The following is a 23,786-nucleotide window of genomic DNA, read 5'->3' as shown; positions in this document are numbered from 1 at the left end:
ATTCATTTCTCTGGATATGAAGTTTCTTTTGTAAGGAATATCTCCCATCTCAACTTGGATACCAAATCAAGACCTATTCACTTGGGGGGAAAAAATCCAACAGTTTTGATTGTAACACTAGGTCTTTGAACTAAGTTTAGTTACACAGGAGAAGGGGATTAACCAAAACACCTGAGGGATCCCTGGGTGGCGCAGCGGTTTGGCGCCTGCCTTTGGCCCAGGGCGCGATCCTGGAGACCCGGGATCAAATCCCACATCGGGCTCCCGGTGCATGGAGCCTGCTTCTCCCTCTGCCTGTGTCTCTGCCTCTCTCTCTCTCTCTCTCTCTCTCTCTCTCTGTGACTATCATAAATAAATAAAAATTAAAAAAAAAACAAAAACACCTGAGCAGAAGAGCAGCGTGATCTTATGCTAAAGACAAAAAACCAAAGTACATCAAAAAAGCTCTCAACATGTACTTGATCAAGTATGCAGAATAAAACTGGTAGATATGAGCCCTGGCCCTTTGAACCTCAGGCTTCCTAAACAGTGATAAATACCAGGGATCCCCAAAGAGTCTCTTCCATGTCCCTTAACAGACTGTTTGGCATCAAGTGCTCAGTGGGCTGGAAACCCACAGCCAGCCAGGGAGGGACAGCACAGACGGGACCATGTTGACTCCGTCAGAGGCAGCTGATTACGATGACACCAACTCTTCACATTGAACCTGCTAAGCAGGGCTTTACCCAGAGGGCTTCACCGATGAATTGACAAACCTGCGTATATGTTAATAACGACGAGCAGGCTGTTGTAGCTGCTCATACAACGCGTGGTAATTACCAACTTTCTGAACATGGATTTTCCTCAAGCTATATTATGAAAAGCTGGAATTGTGCAATTTAAAATGATTTAAAGAGAGTGGCTACAGTAACTTCATCATCCTGTTTTTTGTGCTGGACTTATTTCACAGTCAAGGATTACTAAAAGAGAATCTCGGAAGTCAGTGGAAAAGTTAAGAGCAAAAGCTTCGGCTTCCTATCACTGACTCACGTAGCTTGAAGGGATTTTTTTTTTAAGATTTTTTATTTATTCATGAGAGACACACAGAGAGAGGCAGAGACACAGGCAGAGGGAGAAGCAGGCTCCATGCAGGGAGCCCAACGCGGGACTTGATCCCAGGTCTCCAGGATCAGGCCCTGGGCCGAAGGCGGCACTAAACTGCTGAGCCACCGGGGCTGCCCAGCTTGAAGGGATTTTGAAGGCCATTCATTCGGCCCCTTCATCTTACACTTGAGGGGGCAAAGGCCCAGAGTTCTCAGTCTCAGTGGCAGCAGAGCCCAAATGAGAACCGAGAACTCCTGCACCCATCTGGGGAGCTTTCCGTGATCCGATCTTGGCTGCTTTATATCTTTTCAGAAAATTAAAAATCCAGGTGCTGGAATATAATCATAATTTAAAAGATAGTCCCCCAGAGGCAAAAGAGGTGGAAAACTGATGAGGAAAAAGAAGACAGGATTGTCAGGACAGTAAATCCCACGGGTGGTACCCCTAAAAATAAATCACATTTAGCAGATACAAAATATTATACCACAACCTTGTTGGTAACAAGTAGGGATGAGCTTATCATTCATTTTCCACTTAAAGTCTAGTAAAGAAGTCTGAGGTCCATGTTGTGTTTACCAGAACCCATGTTCTCTAGATCACTCAGGCTCTAGCAGAATCCGTGGTTATGCCTTCTGATGTATTTCAGTAATAAAGAACACTTGTCTCTCAAAACTACATTATTAAGCTGTTGTGGTATAATCATATACTAACCTAATCTGATAGACTCATTTGGTTGTCATCTTAGGTAAAAGAAATATATTCTTTTTCTGTAGCATGTTCTGGCTTCGGTTATTTGGAAATGGCTGAGTCACGACTCCCAGCATGTAAAATACCCACTGAGAGTTTGTTTTCTGAAAGTACATTTACTCTTCAGCCAGTTTCACACACTGTTAGGCTAGGTTGATGCTAATGACTAGCACCCTAGTAATCCAACAGAAGGAATGACTGCTTCCCAAAGCTTCCAGAAATACTTGCAGATCCAGTGGGACAGTGACAACAATGCTAGATTTAGGAGAAAACAGGTCTGGGTAATTGGTTTCAGCTCAAATAATTAGTTGTGTTCACTTAGCCCTTTGATCATTTGTTTCCTCATCTACAAATGGAGTTAGCTTAGACTATCCCTAAGGCCCTCTTTATTTCTATAATGTTATGCTAATAAATTAACTCTAGGGACTAGAGAAATGAGAAAGTAGAAGAGTACGCCTTATCTAAGACAACCTAAAATGTACTCAGAGAAATGGGTACTCAGAGAAAGGAACACCTAATCATGCATGGAAGACTTCTCAAAGGTACCTACTGAATATAATTCGCCTTTTTGTCACAGTTCTTGGCCCATGGTGGCTCCTCATTAATTGTGTATCAGATGAATAAATAAATCTAAGTCTTGTAGGATGGAAAAGTGGAATGGCATTCCAGATAGACCTAACACTATATGTAAAGGCTTTACAGACACAAAAGGTTATGGCGTGTTCAAGAAAAGAAGTGTACTTAGATTATGAGGACTGCGGTATAACAGTGGTCAGAAGTGAAGCTGGCTTCCACTCGAGAAGGGCCTTAGCACTGGCAACCAAGAACACTTCCATCTAAGCAGAATGGGGAAAACACATTCCATTTGGGAATACTAGGCTGTAACATGCAAGAAAAAAATACGCAAACACATAAAGAATACATCAACAGCACCAAGATACTCCAAATAAAGTGGGGTTGCCTGAAGGAACATACTTAACGATTAAATTTTACAAGGATGAGAGCATCCAGTTATCATGGTTCCTGGGCAGGATTCTCTCCCACTCCTGTCATTCTCACTCCCAAGCCATGGGTGACAGCCGTGTGAGCAGAGGAATCCTTTGGATCCTTGACACTGAGCTGCTGCACCCCCTATCTTATTCTCACTTCCCCATATTCCAGCAGGTGTGAGGGCAGGTGTCTAACACATTTGCCTTGCTTGGGAAATGACACATGGTCATCCTCTAGAAATAATGTCGAGGTAAAGCTGGTTATAGTTACAAGAAAACCGGCCTTAACTATAAGTGCTTCCTGGGATCCCTGGGTGGCGCAGTGGTTTGGCGCCTGCCTTTGGCCCAGGGCGCGATCCTGGAGACTCGGGATCGAATCCCACGTCGGGCTCCCTGCATGGAGCCTGCTTCTCCCTCTGCCTGTGTCTCTGCCTCTCTCTCTCTCTCTCTGTGACTATCATGAATAAATAAATAAAATCTTTAAAAAAAAAAAAAAAAACTATAAGTGCTTCCTAACTAGTCTCCTCCGATGCATCTTTTTTTAAATAATGAAATGTGAGTAAAGGTTCTAAAAGCAAATTAACATGTGAGGCAGATTCACAGAAAACAGTTATAACTGATTATACACGGAAGTAAATGAATAGGCCCAAAGTGGGCCCAATCTATAATCACAATACTTGTCACCATGAACAGTACAACAAACTTTAAAATTAAGTGTCAAATGTAAACAACACTAAATTTATTAATATAATAATTAACAGAAACCATCAGTTAATCTTTAATTAATCTCCCTGGTTACTAGTCTCTCTGGTGGTCTATAACTTTATGGAAATGTCGTGAAATGCAAAACTCATTTATATCGTGTTAGCTTTGGAGGGAGAAATTATTTTAAAAGCTTCTTAACATCTTTTTTTCTCCAGTTGCTAAGTTCTATTGGATAAAAAAATGAATAGATTATGTTAATATATATTTTTTTAAGATTTTATTTATTTATTCATGAGAGACACAGAAACAGAGAGAGAGGCAGAGGGAGAAGCAGGCTCCATGCAGGGAGCCCGACGTGGGACTGGATCCTGGGACTCCAGGATCACACCCCGGGCCGAAGGCAGCGCTAAACCGCTGAGCCACCCAGGCTGCCCTGCTAATATAATCTTTTGGAGTGACTCCACAGTCATTTATAGAGAAAAGTTGGCCATTACTAAAAAGGAAGCATTTGTAGTTACACTGTTTTTCCACATCCAAATGTGATGTATTTCATTTAGGAATTAAAGGGCACATTCCTGCATTTTATGCTTTTAGGTATTGTTTCAAAAACAAAATAGACTACTCTGATATTATCCGCCTGAGTTAAGAATGGATTGTCTTCCAAGAATACTTTTGGTAGATCAGAAATAGCTTCTCATAGAAATATCATTTTAGTTGTGTTGGTTATTTTTCAGGCAACTCCACAGAATGATCTATTAAATACCTTACATTGAAAAAATTAAGATCTACTCTTGCTAAGCTTCCTCATGTGAAAGGACTGTCTGCATGGAATATGAAGTCTGAGCTACAATTTCATACGCCTAAAAAACATGGTCTGGGGCCCGATCTCAGCAGCTACTTAAGAAAAGGTGTATGTCCAGGTCAGTCATGCTCTAATTTCTAAAAATTGGAGAACAAAAGTTCCTTGTACATGTGAGGCAATCCTCCAAACTTCTAATGTAAGAATAAGCCATTAGTAAATCCAGAGCATGGATTATATTTGCATATTTAATTTGATCACTATCATGTAGCAATATCCAGTACAAATTAAGGATGAAAATTACTCCTCTTTATTACTTCTGTTCATAAAAGTATTAAAATAAATATGCATTTTGGGATAGATAGCTCTTGGTAAATGGATGGAAAGTTTCCTTTTCTGGTAGTAGAAATTTTACTGTGCTGTCAAATCAAGAGCAATAGAAGTCAAATAAATAAATGTGCACAAGAATCTACAAGTGTAGTATAGGACTGAATATAAGGCGACTATATACAGAAATGACTTTGTTCTAGTGTATCTTCTCTTTGTTAACGAAAATGAAAATTAACTCAAGTGTTGTACTGTGTATTTTAAAGGCATAAGTCACTGTTGCTGTGTTACTCTATAAAGTTTTAGGCGTAATCTGCATTTCGTTGAACACATACACTGAGGTAATAAGCTAAAATGATAGAGGCTCATAACCAACATTTTACTCTTCGAGTCCTGGGAGTCCTGGTGAAATCCAAAATTTCACTATGACAAATACAAACACGTCACCTCCTTTTTTTTTTTTTTTTGCTTTTGTTTTGTTTTTTGTTTTTTGTTTTTTGTTTTTTTGTTTTTTGTTTTTTTTTTACAAAAACACAGCTGTAGCATGTTCCATTGACCTGACAATAAAGTAAAAGTAGTAGGAAAATAGATTTTCTTATTGTCCTTTACGGATTAGCAGATACACGCACCTCTCGATCAAATAAACACGTCATTATAAACATTAGGTCAGTTTCTGTGCCATTCTGGTGGAACAGGATAAATAGGCACCGCCACCATCTCTGTTGACAATACACTGGTCTCACATTAATTTGATTGAAGGTGGCTTGCCAACACATCTCACTTTCCCCATTTGAGAGCACTCAGATAAGAAAAACACAGTGATGTTTAGCAGATAGGCCTGGTGACACAATAGAACGCAACTCATTGAAGAAGTGTAATTATAGTGATTACTTCAGAAAAGAGAGCAGATACACTGATGGGAAGCAGTAAACACCGCCACAATCACAGGAGCACGGCTCCCTCCTGGTGCAGATACGGGCGTCCCACACACCACCGGCCTGGCCAGAAGGCCGCAGAAAGCTTTGCCACTTAACAACCTCGAAGCACTGAAGGTTACGAGATGGCATAAGCCAATCTGCCCAAGTGCTGGAACAAAGGGCCCCGTCTGGTTGGGCAAAATGCAATGTATCAAATAGATGCGTCAAGCAGAGGAGTCCTCCTCCTCCAATTAAAAAGGAGCGCAGGGACGCCTGGGTGGCTCAGTGGTTGAGCGTCTGCCTTTGACTCAGGTTGTGATCCTGGAGTCCCAGGATCGAGTCCCGCATCGGGGTCCCTGCGTGGAGCCTGCTTCTCCCTCTGCCTGTGTCTCTGCCTCTCTCTCTCTGTGTCTCTCATGAATAAATAAATAAAATCTTTAAAAAAATAAAAATAAAATGGAGCACAAACATCAGGAAAGTTGGCCTCCAGACGAATGTAATCTGCAAATGCTTTTCTTTTTTTTTTTTTTTGATAAATTTATTTTTTATCGGTGTTCAATTTGCCAACATATAGAATAACACCCAGTGCTCATCCCCTCAAGTGCCCCCCCTCAGTGCTTTTCAAAGCTGGTATTTTGATGGCCCAGAAAAGACACGGTGTGGGGGCCCGTCCTCCCAGGTAACAGTCCCGGGAGACCAGCTGCAGGGGCAGGGAGGTCCGTGCCCTTCAGCGGGCGCACCCGACCCGCAGGCCTCAAGTCACCCCAGGAGCGTATCATCACCTGACGGAGCAGCGCAGAGGCTCACCCCTGCCCGGTCCAGCAGGTTGGAGGTAGGAATAGAAGCACAGGCCTTGGCAGAGGGCCCCGAGCTCCGCCACCATAACCCCTCCCCCGCCTGCCATTTCCGAAGAAGCAGAGGTGGCAAGAGGTTCACGGCCTGACTCCAGGCCGCAGGGCAAGTCCGTCAGCCTCCCGCCCCCAGCTCTGTTCTCCACCCCAGTCGAACTGTTTTTCAGTCACACATCTTACAAAGCAAGAACTATTTACATAGATTTGCACTGTAAAAACTATACAGTACTTCAAAAGCATTATTCGATTGTCACCAGACCTGCCTGAGGTCCCTAGAAATACTCTTACGTCAGGTATGTATGTACCTGTATACGCACAGAAGGACAAAGAGAGATAGAAGTGGAAGAGACACACACAGACAAGGGAAGGTGGTAGCTCGAGAGACAGAGAGTAAGACAGTGACAGAGGAGTGAAAAAGCCAAAGAAAAGGTGTCGGGGACCCACACAGATACACCCTCGCCCCCCACAGACACAGGCAGAAAGGAAGAGACCGTGGGGGCCTACATGATCTGCCCAAGGTCCCAGAGCCGCACCTCAAACCCAGTAATGGAATCCAAATCCTTATGCTCCTTCCGCAAACATTAATGAAGGCTCCAAACCATCAAAAACAGAGGTGAATTAGACTACAACTTCTTAATTTTATTTTTGCTTGTATTTCTTTCATTTTGGCCTTACCCCCTTCTGCCTCAGAATAGGATGATTAGAATGGAATGGTGGTGATTGTCTAAATCAGCAAAGCAAAGCAGTGGTGATTGTCTAAATGGCTGAAAGAGTTAACTTTTCCTTTTTAAACAGTTAGCTAAGTCCTGCCTTGGGAAAGAACATATCAAGAGAAACTTATCTTTCTGTTCTCATTAGGGATTGAATGACCTTTACAACTGGGGTTCATAACCTGGGATTCATGAATGCATTTGACTGTAGCAGTAAACCCTTGATCCTCTATGCCAAATTTAGAGCATTTTGGCATTTTCTAGACATCTGATTCTCAGAGGCCTCTCACTCAGAAACATTTTAAGTTTGTGGAAGGACTAATGACAATATGTATCTTTTTTTTTCTTTTGTACATCAAAATTTAACTATTAGGATAATCTGGACAAAATTACTCATTTCAGAAAACCAGTAGTAGTCAATCTTCAGTGCTCTCAAACGCTACAAGTTTTTGAATTTAACTGCAAAATATTTCCCTATTCTTTTTACTCTAGTCACTTTTAATGTGGAACTCTATGAAAAGGACGTGATGAATTGAGTTTCATTTTTTTTAAAGTTTTATTTATTCATGAGAGACAGACATAGGCAGAGTGAGAAGCAGGCTCCCTGTGGGGAGCCTGATGTGGAACTCGATCCCAGGACCTCGGGATGACGACCTGAGCCACAAGCAGATGCTCAACCACTGAGCCACCCAGGCATGCCATGAATTTCATTTTAAAAGGACCATGGCCTGGGGCACCTTGTTGAGCATCTGCCTTGCAACAGGGAAGAGGATCTCAAGCAGACTCCCTGCTGAGCCTGGAGTCCAACTCACGTTCGATCTCAGGACCCTGAGATCATGGCCTGAGCTGAAATCGAGAGTCAGATGCTTAACCAACTGAGCTACCCAGGTGCCCCTGGAACAAATATTTTTGAAGCTAGACCAAAGCAATCATCTCATATGTTGATACCTATGAAGATGCCAGCGTTGTTTGCTTCCAAATTAAAGCAGAATTGTAAAAAGGACGTGTAATGCTAAGGTCCAACACTACCAGGGTCATGGGGATAAGCCAGAAACAAAGAATTAGAAAACCAATACCGTGGTATCTGATTTCCAAAATGGCCTTCAGTCAACAAACCATACTTCCCAGCCCGTCTTCAGTCACCCCCCCAAGAGTGAATTGTCAGCCCCTGGCTCCCTTTCTGCAACAGAATACCACAGAGGCAGCCTGGAGAGTTCTAGATGTAAGCTTTTACACTTTTAGGGGCCTGATCTTTAATGTCAGAAGCCAGCCCCCTGGTGAAGAGGCCACGTGAAGAGGCCACATGGAGAGGCCACGGTAAGAGGAAGAGGCTCGCAGACGAAAGCAGAGAGAAGCCCCGCTGGGCAGTGTCTCAGCTGAGCTGGAGCCTCCCACAGTCCTGCCAAGGGACCAGACATTTGGGTGACCATATCGAACATTCCAGCCATGAGTCCTGTCATGACGGCAGCCTCAGCCAGTATCACCTTGAAGAACTGCTTGTCTGTGCCAGTCAACCCACACAATCTGGAGAAATAATACACTGCTAGTGTTTTAAGCCAAGTTTTGGGGTGATTTGTGAAGTAGCAATCACCCAAACTGGAGCCAAAGGTAACACAGCATAAATACTGAGTTTACAAGAGGAAATTTGGAAGATGACAAAGTAGAAGTAACCGAAGCTTATACCCCTTTAGAACACAAAAGAAAAAAACAAGTACTAAGTACAAACTAAATTGCTCACCACTTATCTCATTAAACCTCATCACGACGCTGACAGAGACAGTACAACATTCCTGAGGAACAGTATTGTCCAAGGTCGCCTAGCTAGAAAGTGCCAGAAATTGAACACAGATTTCATTTCACAGCCTCAAGGATCGACTTTCTATTACTCTGGGCAGGTTGAGAGAAGGGAAGACGAGGAAGGAGGGAGGAAGACCGACGCACAGGGAGAGGCATGGCATTTAGTTCCTGGTGACCCTTCTTAAACACAGTCCTACTTTTACAAATGGGAAGATGCTCCATAGTTTAACCTGTTTTAGCAAGTGACCTCCGTGATGACCGACCCGCACATCGCAGCTGACTGTACTGCAACGTCACAGGCACTCAGTGATATTAAAATGATCCCCAAATGACATATGGGAATGACATATATGTTCCTCTTTGTGATGTCTATAGGTGTTCATTCCCTCTTGCTGGGCGGCTGTCTGTCTGTCTCTTGTCTCCAGCAGGCCTGGAAAACTTGGCATCATCTTTGTGCAGAAGGAACATGGCTTTAAAGTGGGAGCCTGTAGGGTTTTCCTGCGAACCAAGTACCTGTGGCTCCTCACATCAAGTTCAGCATTTGGGGTAGCTGGATAAGTAAACCCTGGATGAAGAAGTTTTTAGTTAGCTACTGAATTCCTTGCAACACTGTGACAGGAACGAAAGGAACTTTCTGATGCAAGGAGCTCTCAGCCCTGTGGCCAGCCTGGTGGTTTTCAAATTGGGCTCAGTGGGAACCAGGGGTCTGCACCAGTCCAACCAAAGATGTTTTACAGAAACTGCAATTAAGTATTTTCTGACAGGCGCTAAAGACTGAAAACTCTCCTTTTGTTGCTTTTATCCATTTTATAGTTTGGGTTCTGAGTCTGACGGGCTTTGAAAACAAAAACATCTACCGTTGGAATACTTGAGAAAAATCACTGCTTTGGGAGATGCACCGTGGTTGCCGAGGGGTGATGATGCAGCCTTGGGGTTGCCTGGCTCAGGGGCCTTCAGTATCCTGCCAAATTTTGGTTTTTTTATATGCAATAAGAAATGTAATGCTTTTACAGATGAGAGTTAACCTCTACTAGAGAAAGCTTAACGTGGCTGATACTCTGCTGGTGGCCACCGGGTATCTGGAACCACCTACAATACTGGCATTGTTTCATCTACTTAGGAGATGAAAGAGTTTTAATAGCAAGTCATTACAGTGTAGGCAAACATATTTCTGAGGTACAGCACCGGGCCGTGTTGTTGTCAGAGCAAAGATACTCAGTAGGTGAGGGTTGCCCAAGAAGTTTCTAAAATGCCAGTTGTAAAGGACTTAATTCAAGCAAAACTTATATACCTAGTGATAATTGCTTCTTTCAGAGTGAACTTAGGGGACTCACTGATCAAAATGTATACAGCTATCCTTTAAGGACATGCACAATTACTGTTGTCATGCCTCTACTTAGGCAGTTCAAATTGCTGAAAACTTTGGTAATGACTACTTGGGCTGTATTTGAATGAAGGTCATTTGCCCCTCCATTCACAGCTCATACAGTGCCTTTTGTGCACATATCTCGGGGTCCTTTACAAAGAACACTAATCAAGACACAAAATAACATTGTAGCAAATAATCTTGTCACAAGTTCCATTACACAGTAAAAGCTAAATAAAAAATAACAGCTTTTCTGCCTATATTTAAAAATTTATATCACTTAGTGTCAGGCAATTCAGAGAAGAGAATTCTACAAAGGAAAGGAAAGTGACAGAAAGAGATCCATTAACACACACACACACACACACACACGTGCGCGCACTCACATACACTTTCACCAAATAAAAATGTTAAGTATAAACCTGCAAAATTAGTAATTAGGGATAGGCAAGAGTCAGATGAATTGATAAACCGACTACTCTAAAATTACTATGAGCAAATACATTCCTGGAAATTTAGACAATAAATAGAGGTCTCAATTTCAGTTAAAATTCCTGTTGAACCTAGCTCGCTAGCTTATGGGCTACTAAAAAAAAAAATTTTCAGGTACTTTTGCTTGTTTAAGAAGAAAGGTATGAATTATACCCACTCCCACTCTTGAGCCTCAAAAACACCCTTTGAACTTCCATAACCCTCTAATCCATAATTTCTCCAAAATGTCTGTATTTGCTGAGTAATTTCCTTGGTTCTCAAACTCAATTCTAATTATCATTCCTTTTTTATAGGTTAAGAAAACTAGAAGTTGCAGGAAATGAGTGACGTTAGCAAAACAACGCACGTAGGAATTGACCAATTACTACAGCACAAAGAGTACGGATTGATTTTGCCTGAGACAAATATTTTGATCAATTCTTTTTCCTTCTCACTAAGGCCTACGCCATTGACTGGTCGCTCACATATAACTCACATGTACTAATTTGAAGGGAGTTCTTCAAAAAACATTACCAAGCTCATCATAACCTCAATAAGTATTGGTTAATTATGTATATTAATGACCTCCAAGAGCTCCTAAAGACCTAAATTCATGCACACTGCATGCCTTCCTACATGCCCTCTCAAACATACTCATATCCACTTTGCTTTAAATCATGTGTGTCCTGTGCTATCATGCTTCCTTTTGAAAACATTGAGGTGGTGACCCTCTAATAGAAAAAGATTTTCATGTTTACTCACTCCCATTCTTTTATTCATTCAGCATTTAAAGTTCGTTGAATGCATATAGTGTAGCGTCATAGTAATGAAGAGGCAAAGTCAGAGCCAGATGTCCAGAGTTTGGATTTTAGTCCTGCTATGTACCAATCATATGACCACTGGCAACTTAACTCACCAATCTAGGCCTCAGTTTTCTCATCTTTAAAGTGGCGCCTACTTCACAGGACTGATGTGAAGATTAAATGAGCTAATCCATGTACTGCGCTGAGAACAATGACTTGTACATAATATGCATTCAATAAATATCAACTATTTCTATCACGTTCCAGGCCCTGTGCTAGGCACTGAAGATGCACTGGTAAATAGAAATAGGCACAGTCCCGTGCCTTGTTAAATATTCAGAATAGGTTTTTAGCTTTATGCACTATTTCCTCTTATTAAAATACACTATAAAGTTGCTATAAGACAACAAAAAGACTTTATCAATGAAAGAAAACTGAAAAAGAAATCGAAGCTTTATTTAAAGCTTCATATATTACTGCTTCTAGTACGGATAAAAATGTGTGGCAAGAACATTATCAGTTTTTCCAGGACCAAATTATGTTTTCAGCATATTTTGTGATTTATTGATTACCTTAAGACATTAGTATTAATATTTTAAAATATCACTGCTAATGTTTTATATCAGAAAGTTATCTATTTTAAGTATGCGATTTTAAAATATTTATGTACGCTTAGTTTATTCAGAACAACTCCTTCCCCTTACCAATGAATCTCTGTGCATAAGATGGAAATCAGTGCAATATGAAAAATACATTTTATGCAAAAGAAATGCACTTTTCAGGTTTTTTTAAAATTTTCTATTTATTTTAGGAATATTCTTTATTGTATTTTATTTATTTATTTTAAGATTTTATTTACTTATTCATGAGAGAGAGAGAGAGGCAGAGACACAGGCAGAGGGAGAAGCAGGCTCCATGCAGGGAGTCTGACGTGGGGCTTGATCCCGGGACTCAAGGATCGCGCCCAGGGCTGAAGGCAGGCACTTAACCACTGAGCCACGCAGGGATCCCTTATTTTAGGAATATTATTACAGACACTTTTTTTGCTCTGAAAATCACAAAAGGTAATAGGATGTTTTGAAGATCTATGTCCAATGTTACCTAAACAATCTATGGTGTGGACTTAAGTTTGATGTCTTGCTACACTGGAGCCAAGAGCCTAATACGAATATAAAAATATCCACAGGTCTCCTTTTGAGGAGGCAAGAGTCTTGACCTATGAATGATCTTGAGAATTGGAAAAATGAGCTTACTCACTTTTAATTTCATTAACTACTATTTTGTTTTAGTTTTTTTTTTTTTTTTAAGATTTCTTATTTATTATTTGAGACAGAAAGAGAGAGCAAGAGTAGGGGGGAAGGGCAGAAGGAGAGGGAGAAACAAGGCTCCCTGCTGAGCAGGGGGCCCAACTCAACTCAGGGCTCAATCCCGGAACCCTGAAGTGACCTGAGCTGAAGGCAAACGCTTAACCTACTAAGCCACCCCCATTAACTGTTGTTCTTATTCCCATCTCCTATCACTGATTTCATTCCATTTCTAGAACTATCATAGAGATCACATTACTGAATCCTGGACAAGATATTGCATAACATCTAAAATATTGTATGATCATTTGTGTTTGGATGATCAAAAGTGCCTGTAAAATTGTAATTGTTTATAGCCAAGGGCCTCATGCTATTTGGCATTAATTCTGGCACAGTGCTTGGTACATTATCGACAAGGATGGTGACAATCAGGATCTCACTCATCCTCAAGAGCACTAATGCTGGACTCTATGTAACTGTTTAGGGTAGTTGGGACTTTGACCCACTTTCAATCTTAGTAATGTGAATTGGGTGTAACTCAATGCTGTATAGAACTTCTAAGCACCAAGCACATCATCATGAAATGGATTAGGATTGCTTTGTAAAGAGAAGGGAAAACAAGGGAACAGACCTCCTAATGTGTGAGTCTCTATGCCTCATTATTTTTCATAAGCCTTCCCATTTGATCACTTTACCTAAAAAAATGCAAAGAAAAGAGAGAAGTGGGGATATTTTTATCAATTTCCAAAAACAGAAGAATCTGATCAGGAGACTGATAAACTTTGGAGGACACTGTGGTCTGAGATTAGAATTTGGACCAGGGGTTTCTAACGTGAGCTTTATCAACTCTGTTATCTTAGGACTTCATTCTAAAACATGCTCTGTGTTACAAATACATGTATGTATTTGCATGCGCACACAGCGCATTTCAAAAGACTTTTTATTCTTCTCTAAGAACTGGTTTTCCACTAGAAAATATGGTATCTCAGGCCATGACCCTTTTTAAGCTGAAGTAGCCAACACCTGGCAAATCAGTTTTGGATACGGTTCGTGGCTTAAATGGCTCCTACACATTTGTTAAACAGACCTCATATGTATTAAGTACCAATGTTTGACAGATTCCAGAGATACAGAAATAAAATATATAGGACCTCACAGTCCAGTGTTGGGAACAAGATCACAAGCAATTAGATAATGTAGAATGAGGTGAAACAAAAATAGATGCCCGTAGCTTTACAGCCCATGGTATCTTTTCAGCTGAGCCTGAAAATAACAGTATACGCAAGTTGGAGACATCATACCTAACACATTCCCTCCATGTTCCTAGCCCTCACCATCAAGTCCTGTCACTCTCATTTGTCACTAATCATATCTTCCTCACTGAAAAGATCATCATATTTTTATAATTCATGACTGATAAATCCATGGTGATATGTTGTATTGGCAAGCCTGATCTGTTCCAGACTCTTGCGGCTGATGCTGTCCTTTCCCCACATATAAGCTCGGTTTCTCACAGAGGAATATATGGTCTAAGCACTAATATTTATAACGTCTCCTATAATGAGCAAACACTGCACTACACTACCTACACACACACACACGCAGGCACGCACACGCACTGAGATGGCCACTTGCAAAGGTTCCACTAATATCCTGGAGTACTAAAAAAAAAAAAAAAAAAAAAAAAACAAAACAAAACAATATCCTGGAGTACTTACAGACTAAGTGACCTGAGCGAGGGAGGCTTTCATTGCTTCTTCAACACCCTTTATAACAACTCTCTCAACAATGTCAAATTAGATCCAGGTTAAGAACACTGTTTTGGATCAACTGACTCAGATTAGAAAGAGGTAGTTTTCCTTTTGCAAATCATCAAACAGACACACCGGTGGTGTTAGCAACAAAATCTCTCTCTCCAAGATTATTCATGTACAAAATAAGTACATCTGTAAGATTAATAATTAATTAATATTACCCATAGGTTGCCGACTCTCACCCTTGGAGATACCCAGGGATAAACATTTTCCTAATGCTGACGAATGACCGCCTTATACTGTTTATTAGCGACTGAGTTCAAAATATCCCGAAGCTTTAGGGCCAGCACTGTGACCCGCTACTCTAAATTAGAATTAGATTACAAATGAAACTTTGGTTATAATGAAGCAGTGAAAAAAAAAAATAGGAAGGTATCCTATAAAACGTGAAAGCCTAAACTTATGCTGAGAATGAATCCAGCCCCTGGCCAAAGCCAACCAAGTCAGGCCCCACTCTTAGACGGGCTCGTCAAGCCCAATTTCTGTTGTGTGCCAACCCTGAGAGGATTAGATTGCTTCTACCTCCCCAGTCAGAAAAACTGGGACAGCAGATCTGGCTTGGCAGTTGGGTTAGAAACCTACTGAGGAGTCAGAAGCTAAGCTACCAAATGATTAAAATTGCTTCTCGCAGGCATTATTTTCCTGTGTTTCATCAATAAGGAAGCAGGTGCCTCTGTACTATTTCACAGGGTGGGAATGCTTTCTGGAGTTAGATTGTCAAGAGCTGCTTTTTAAAATAGCAATACTCTTATCATAGTAAAACTTGCCTGCTGAGTCAAAAGGAAAGTTGGCCTCATCTACCTCTAGAGCCCAGGAAGAATTTAAAATGTAAAGATGCCTGGCATGATTCCAGCTGTTGGCTACCATGGATACTTTTAAATATCCACTCTTTTATTGATCTGAAAGTATATGGATAAGCAGGTATACACTATAAATGGAAAACATAAAGAAGGCCATCTTTAATAGTCTAGTTGACTAAAAGCAAACAATAAGAAATCCGTACATTTCTTCTGTCCACCCAAAGAATCTGGTTTTACTAGACTCCACTCCGGGAGACACACCCGGAGAGCACACACACACACACACACACACACAGAGCACAAGTGAGTGCCGAGGCATATCTCATGTCTTATAATGTGAAGGAAGAGACAGTTCCAAAAAAGAAATAATATTTCCAATGAGGATATGAAATCTAATGCTATTTTGGTGTCAAGACCACCTTTCTCTAATCCCCACTGATTTTTATTCAGCTCAATTTGAGGCTATCATAGAACTCTGTTTTAGGAAACCTCCTCATTCTCAACAAATTTAATTAGCAGGGATGGTACAATAGGTTCTGTAATGATAAATGGCTAGCCTGAAAACATAAACATTGATAAATTCCAATGGAATATTTTCTCATGTAACACATAGAGTGTGTCAGGAAAGGCAGATGCTTGTGTGATGTTGGGGTATGTTAAGGATCAGGGTGTCAGACAGATGGGTGTGCGTGTGTGGGTGTGTGTGTGCCCATGCATGTGTTTAGATGGGGTTCTCCCAAAGTTATCTGAGTAAAGCTGGAAATTCAAGAGGAAGTCTGTAATAGGTACGTAAGACAAAGCAGAAGACTAGAGCAATTCAGAGAAGCCTCTAAGTAAACAGCAATGAGTTCTTTCAATTGACCAGACTGTGGTGGCAAGAGGGAGGTGCAATTCCCTATTATGCATTTTTAGCAGGTCATGCCAAATAGAGTAGGAAATAAGGAGAATTATTTACACTTCAATAAAAAGATTTCACAAATATGTAATAAATATATGGTACACCATGTACTCAACTTGACATTCTGAAAATTGTAGGTATGTATAATCATTTTGCAATTTGGAAGCTAAAGAATGAAGTGAAAACTGCAGTTGGAGCTTACTTTCCCAGGTTTAATACAAACTTACAGCCTGGGACTAACAATACTATTTGCCTATTCCAGGTCTTCCCTGGGAGGCAGTGAACTGTAGGAGCTACTAAAGAGAAGAGGGAAGAACTAGAAAAACCACCATCATCAGAACCTTAAAAATAATAATAATAATCTAGTATTCTCTTTCTTGGGAGGGATAATTTGTCCTTTGAAAAATAGATGTTACTAGGGGTCACCTTAGGAACCCATTGCTGGTGGTACAGGCCATTCCTTAAAAAGTAGAACTCTGTAGGCATCGCACAGGGGCATTTGGGGGATATTTGACTCTTTATAGGAGGACAGAGTGATCCTGGGCTGTGGGAAATTCCAAGGGTCCAGCCTCCAGGGCACATGGGCACACTGAGGATATTAGCAGCTCTTCCTGGGAACATCTCCCCTTCCTTTCTCTCACTTGTCCTTACACATTATCAGTGAGAAGAGAGTGAAGCAACTCTTACTTAGGTGATCAATTCTTTGATGCTTAAATTTCATTATTCTGTGAGTGTTCTTTTTCTAAATATTTTATTTATTTATTCATGAGAGACACAGAAAGAGAGAGGTAGAGACACAGGCAGAGGGAGAAGTAGGCTCCATGCAGGGAGCCTGATGTGGGACTCGATCCTGGGTCTCCGGAATCACACCCTGAGCCAAAGGCGGACACTCAACCACTGAGCAACCCAGGCGTTCCCTTCTGTGAGCATTCTTGAATGTTCATCCGACAAATGGTTTTACAGACAGGAAGGAGTCAAAGCAGCCATATCACCTATACCCACAAATGAATCCTCCCCTGTACCTGACCAAGTTCCTAAATTTCTTCTTTTTCTACTAAACATCCACACATTCTATGGTGATTATTCAAAAAATAAATCTAAAGAAGGAATCATAAATAGATTCCACAGATTTGTTCAAAAACCCAAATTAGCATTTTGGAAACAATCTGAGATACAAGGCAACAGAACAAAGCAGAAATATTCTGGGAAAAACCCCCTGAAGACTCCTTCTTCTATTGTCATAGCTACCATTTGTTCAACAACTTGAGTTGAACTAATATATTAACCGCAATTGCCAATCTAAATTTCTAGGAAATTCTGTCCTCCGGAATCCAAAACATTGTCTAAATACATTACCAATGCATTTTTATGTGTGGAATTAAACTAGATACTCTTCTGAATTGGAAGATGTGATCCAGAAGTTCTCGGGCAAATAGAGCCTTCAAGGAGCATAAAAATGCATCTAGGTTTTTGCCAGATGTTGAATGAAACCCTGTATCTAATCTAATGAAAACTCATGTCTTGGGTTAGTCCCAGAACAGCATCTTAAGCGGTTTGAGATCTTTCGGTCAATCTATGAGAGGGTAGAAATCAACTAGTTTCTGAGAAAGCAAAGAGAAAAGGCTGACGTTTGAAAAGCATATTTTGCAATAGTATATTGTTGCCATTTGTTGGGTAGCAAAAATCCCCTAAATTAGCAGAGACTGTCAATGAAATACCCAGTATGCCTGACAACCGTGCACAGTATGAAAATCCAGTATTGGTCATGTTTTCAAAACATCGAGATGTTGGGTCAGCGGTTGGGTCAGCGGTTTAGCGCTGCCTTCAGCCCAGGGCCTGATCCTGGAGACCCGGGATCGAGTCCCACGTCGGGCTCCCTGCGTGGAGCCTGCTTCTCCCTCTGCCTGTGTCTCTGCCTCTCTCCCTCTCTCTCTCTCTTTGTGTCTGTCATGAATGAATAAATAAAATCTTTAAAAAAAGAAAAAAACACCGAGATAAATAATAAGCTTCAGAACTCCTAAGTTCAATAGTTGATGTACTAATGAACAAGCAAATTACCAATAAAGGGAGTAGAATATTATAATATTCTGTAATCTTGAAAGATTACATGAAAAGTAACTCATCGTGATATTGATCTTACTGTATAAGAGAGTCAACTCCCTCTTCAGAGATTTCTCAGTTCTCTCCAGGCCTTGGGGTGGCCTAAATGGTTCCGTAGCACCATATTATTCCAAACTTTCAGAACAGTATTCAATGCAGCGCAATGTAATTTAGGCGTGAAAGAATCGATGTACCTAGTAAGAGCTGCTTCACTCTCTTCTCACTGATGGTATCTGATCTAATAGGTGGAGAAATGTGCTGAATTGTCACAGCATACATTTCAATGAGAAAAATCACTACAGCATAGAAATATTTATGGAAGTGCTGACAACATATCAATTAATAATGCCTGCAAGATACAAAGAGAGAATATTCTATCCTTTACAAGTTGAGAAAGAGCCAAGTCAAGACTTAATTTCATGCAGCCTCTCATATTGCAAAACAGCAAATAATCTCACGTCTGGTGGGCTCGGCAGACCTGGGATTTTGCTAACAGGTGTAGTGAAAATGAGCAATGAGATCAGCTGTGTACTACGTGCCACTGTCTATGGAAAGCAGAAAAGTAGTGGAGAATAGACATAAATGTTCGTAGATACAAGGAACCTTTAACTTAGGGAGAAAACCTAAGAAACTAGGGAAGTGGGTACCCCCGAGGATCCCACGGAGCAGGGAAGGATGCAGACATGGTTGCACTGTACACTCCTTTGTGCTACGGGCCGTCATCATCTTCTTCAACTATGCGTTTGTATTAACTACTTAAAAAAATATTTTTTTTTAAGGAGTGGCTAGAGAATAGATGAAGAGTAAGTGCATTTTGGAGGAGTAAATTAGCACGCTGCTGAACTCTTCTGATTTCAGATGTCAGTAAAGACGACAGGTTATTCTTTGGCCTATAAACACAGTGACTTACGAGTGGTAACAGAGATAGTGTGTATAATGACTAAACATGACTTGATAAACCCCGGTGCTGCCATTTATTAATCACCTGTCCTTGTTGGTCGATGAGCATCTGTGTCCTCATCTGTAAATGGGTGAGGTCACATGCCTGTGCGTGTGTGTCTGGGCATGGGAGGGGACAGGCCGGGTGTAGTCTGTCTGGGGGAGGAGAGTGCTTTTATTAAGGAGGGGAGAGCCAGGACTCTGTAGGAAGGGAACTTACAACTCTGGTGACCAGATTTTTAAAAACAGTACATTTTCTCCCCATTTAAAAAAAAATAAACAAGTGCAAGGAGAACTGAAGATCTTTCTGCTGCAGTGTCTCCTTCTTGTACAGTCTCCCTTTCAGCTGGGTTCCAAAGCTGCTTCATCTACGGTGCTCTTCTTAGTTAGCAAAATGCTGAATACTCTCCCAGTTTCCACAGGCCTACGTTTCTGGGAAGTTATCAGAACGGATCATTGTTTATTAAACTTTAATATATACATTTTATGGTTCACTTAAAATTTTACTGACACAAAACCTCAGCCAGTCAGCCATTCACACGACCCCCATTCCCATTTTTAATCAGAGGCATCCTTCCTACCCAGTCTATGAAAGTATATCTTCCTCAGAGAAGGCCTGATGAAAAAAAAAAAAATCTCAGCCTCTTTACTATAAGAAATCTATATTCTTTTTGCATCAAGCCTATCTTTGCTACTAACCATCCAGTCACCTACCTGAAGCATCTACAGATTCGGGGAAATGAAAATCTCTCTAAATGTACAGCAACTAGTTATAAACAAATCTACCCATTTTATCTGTATTAGCAGCCAGGGGTAGAACCTCATTCCTTTTCCTGTTTGCCTGTGCTCTAAGTCCACCTGGAGGCCAAGGAGATGGCCCTCTAACATAGAGCTGTGCCTGCAAAGCCTCCCCCAGTCTTTAATCTTGAGGAAAATGCTACCCCAGGTTTAAAAATTAAGCTGTGTGAGTCCCACTCTAACTGCAAAGATGAAACAGGCACAGGATTTCTTTTCGGAGGAGTTTGCTCTTTCGTAGTTAGTCCCACAGACCAATTAGGCGAGCCCTCCCGTTGCGTCACGCCAGCACCACGGCCAGTGGCTGTTTACACGAAGGTACCTGGAAGGCAACTGAAAACAACTCCCCAGTCTAGGCCGACTGCCTCCTGTGCGGAGCTCTTTCCCCAACGGGCTGGCAAAATGAACTGTAGTTTTGTATAGTAATTCAGAAGATAATTGATTATTTGCCAGTAGTCTGTTTTTGAGTTGCCACTTATTATTATTTTTTTTCATCCACTCCAGGGACACACTTTCAATTTCACAGTCTTTTGCACATTGTGGACAGTGGCGTTTAATTTCTTAAAGGAGAGCACACATTCTGTTTCGATTATAGACTCGTGGCTCTCCGAAGAGCAGACCGGGAACCTGATGGCCTCGGAGAAAATGTCTAGGTTCACGTCTTGCACACTCACGCCATCCGTAGTGTTGTGGCTTCTGAGCTGGGAAGGGAATTAAGAGAGAGCCTGTCTTCGTGTAAGAAAAGATGCCTCTGCATCTCGCAATCTTAGGTGTTCTGTCTGGGGTGGTGGTGGTGGTGGTGGTGGTGGTGGTAAACATTCCTGAAGACACCACTGTTTAATTGTTTATGGATTACTTCTCTTTATTTTACTGTTAGAATAAGAGTTTCTAGCAGAGTTAAGGAAAATCTTGTCAGGAAACAGTTGTTTTTCTCCTGCAGACTAACATTCCTGCAGGCAATGCAGCAAATTAACCAATATAAATGTTTCCTTCAAAACACAGAAATCTTTTATCTATTTAGGAACAGATCACACAATATAACATGCTGCACTATTTCTATTAAGCCCAAAGATGACAAAAAATTGAAAAGAATAAATCCATTATAAAGAATTCATATCTGCTGCTTTGTGAGCAATCCATAATACATCGTATTGTGCAAACTATAGGAGATGATGACCTAACAATACAGAATGTAGAGAGGGCTTTTGACAACAGAAAAGCATAAGAGAGAGTATCATTTAATGGAGAGAAAAAAAAAATGATCCTGGATTCTTTTTCCTCCTTTATTTGTTGTATCACTTTGTAAAACCTCTCTATGCCTTGCTCTCTTCATCAGAAAAATGAGACCTATGGTTTTATTTTTATAAAGTGCTTTAAGATTTAGGAGAACCCAGAATGCATTATAGGATGAAAGTCACCATGGTGCATGTCACATGACGATGGCAGAAAAGGATCTAGGGACCAAAAGGAAAACATGAATCAGCAATGAACACTCATTTTGTTTGTTTAAAACCCCAGGATGTGCAAATATATGTCAGAACTGAGGTTGACCCTCTTCTTTTACAATCACACATTACACTATCTGGGTCTGGTTTTAGTAGAAAGTTTAGTAGAAAGAATATGAACGCAGGAAGGAGCAAAGGGCAGGGTCTCTCTCAAGCAAACCCTGAGTTACTAGAGGAGTCACCAACGGCTACACTAACCCATGTTGAAGCCCTTGAGGGACCAGATGGACACCACTGCGCTTCCCTCTCCTCCCATCCTCAGCATATTCCGGTTCCCAAAAAGGACGAATCAACAAAAAAGGAATTGTATCTTCCAAATGTCCAGTTATATGGGTGTTTAGGACCACAGGACAGTCAGAATTGGTGAAGTAGGTCATCAAGATGGTGTACTAGAAGTTTGGAGTTCTGGGTTCCAATGCTCATCCCAACATAAACTCACTGCAATAAACCAAATTCTGTCCACCTCTGTTTTCTCAATGGACATGAAGGGCAAGAAAGGTAGACACTTGGTTTACAGTCCTTCTAAGACCTAGAATTCTATTATTCTGTGAGTGTGCAGATAAAGACTGAAGAACTAGAATAGATTTTCAAGTAGGAAAGGTTTACAGTCATAAAGTAACTTTCTCTTGGAAATAATATCCTGGTATCAGAATGACAGAGTGAGGAAACAAAAAGCAGAGAAATCCCACAATCACACACTTAGGTAGTGGCAAAGTTAGGACTCGACTTTAAGATCTGAACATAATAAAGTCGGATAATTTTTACCCTGCAGTGGATTTCCTGTAAATCCTCCAACTCGGGAAGTCTAAATTAAACTCATTTAAAAAGGGGGGGGGGGAGCACATATAACTCTGTCTGTAGATACATAGGTAGGTAGAGAGAGAGATAATAGATATCTTTGTCCATTTGTCTAGATGGATTTATATAATATGCAATATATAATCATTCAATATATATTATATTTACCAAACGAATACTATTCCCACATAAACCTGTCCTCCTGTTTTTGCTTAGTGTCACCCCAGGGGCCTAGGATCCAGAGATAGAAACCCCAGCGTCATCCTCTCTCATTTCCACCATGAACCACCCGGCATTCCACAGACTACCAGATACAACAGACTTTACCTTGGACTTCTTTCTCCATTTCTATATTCTTCTTCACCAACATGTTTACGTCATTCAAGTCTGCGTCTATGGCCTTACCTCTGCCCTCCTAACTGGGCTCCTTGCCTCTAAATCCCTCTGCTGTACTATAGCTTAAAAAAAAAAAAAAACTTTCTAAAATTAAAATGTAAACATATTTCTTACTGGCTAAAAACTGTCAAAATTCATTAGTTTACCCACAGGATGAAGTCTGACCTTCCTAATAATAGGAAAAACCAGGCCCTTGCTGCCCATGGCCTGCCTTTCTAGCTTAATTCCCTCCGTTCTCCATGCACATTCCATGCTTTAGCAAAAACAAAGGCTTGCAGATTTCCCCCAGGTTCTGCATACCACTGATACCACTGTGCCTTGGCATATGCTAGTAACTCAGTCTGGAAATCCCTATTCTTTTCCCATTGCTTATGGGAAAAGTCCCACTTCATCTTTCTTTTTTTTCTCCCTAAAGACTTATTTATTTCAGAGAGAGAGGGTACATGAGTGGGAGTGGCAGGGAGAGAGGAAGAGAATCTCAAGCAGACTCTACACTGTGTGCAGAGCCCAGTGTGGGGCTTGGTCCCAGGACCTGAGATCACGACTTGAGCCAAAACCAATAGTTGGATGCTTAACTGACTCTGCCACCCAGGCGCCCCCGCCCCCCATTTCATCTTTTAAAACCCAAGCAAATATCCCTCTACTGGGATTCCTCCATCATCACGCTTGCTCTTAGAGTTAACTATATCCTGTTCTAAGCTGTGTCTGTACTTTGGGCAAGCTTCCTCTGTTTTATTCTTTATACCTGCACCGTAATCGTTCTTGGTACGGCTCACTCCCTCATTACACTGAGAAACCAGTGAGGGCAGGCAAGTGTCTCTATATCCTTAGCACAGCACCTGGAACCTGGATGATCATCGACAGGTATTTAT

General features: G+C 41.1%; 1 protein-coding gene and 1 long non-coding RNA gene across 5 annotated transcripts in view; one reads left to right on the top strand and one right to left on the bottom strand.

The window, feature by feature from the left end:
• FIGN (fidgetin, microtubule severing factor) overlaps window positions 1-23,786 on the bottom strand; it is a 145,380-nt gene that overhangs the window by 52,314 nt on the left and 69,280 nt on the right. The gene's annotated exons all lie outside the window — the stretch shown is intronic.
• Window positions 4,229-23,786, top strand: part of LOC144304602 (uncharacterized) — a 30,172-nt gene continuing 10,614 nt past the window's right edge. Inside the window, exon 1 of the long non-coding RNA XR_013371535.1 lies at window positions 4,229-4,444. This is a non-coding gene — a long non-coding RNA (uncharacterized LOC144304602). The remainder of the gene's footprint in view (window positions 4,445-23,786) is intronic.

Source organism: Canis aureus, chromosome 34 (genome assembly GCF_053574225.1).
Source record: "Canis aureus isolate CA01 chromosome 34, VMU_Caureus_v.1.0, whole genome shotgun sequence".
Classification (NCBI taxonomy): domain Eukaryota; kingdom Metazoa; phylum Chordata; class Mammalia; order Carnivora; family Canidae; genus Canis; species Canis aureus.
This window is presented reverse-complemented; position numbering and strand designations above follow the sequence as displayed.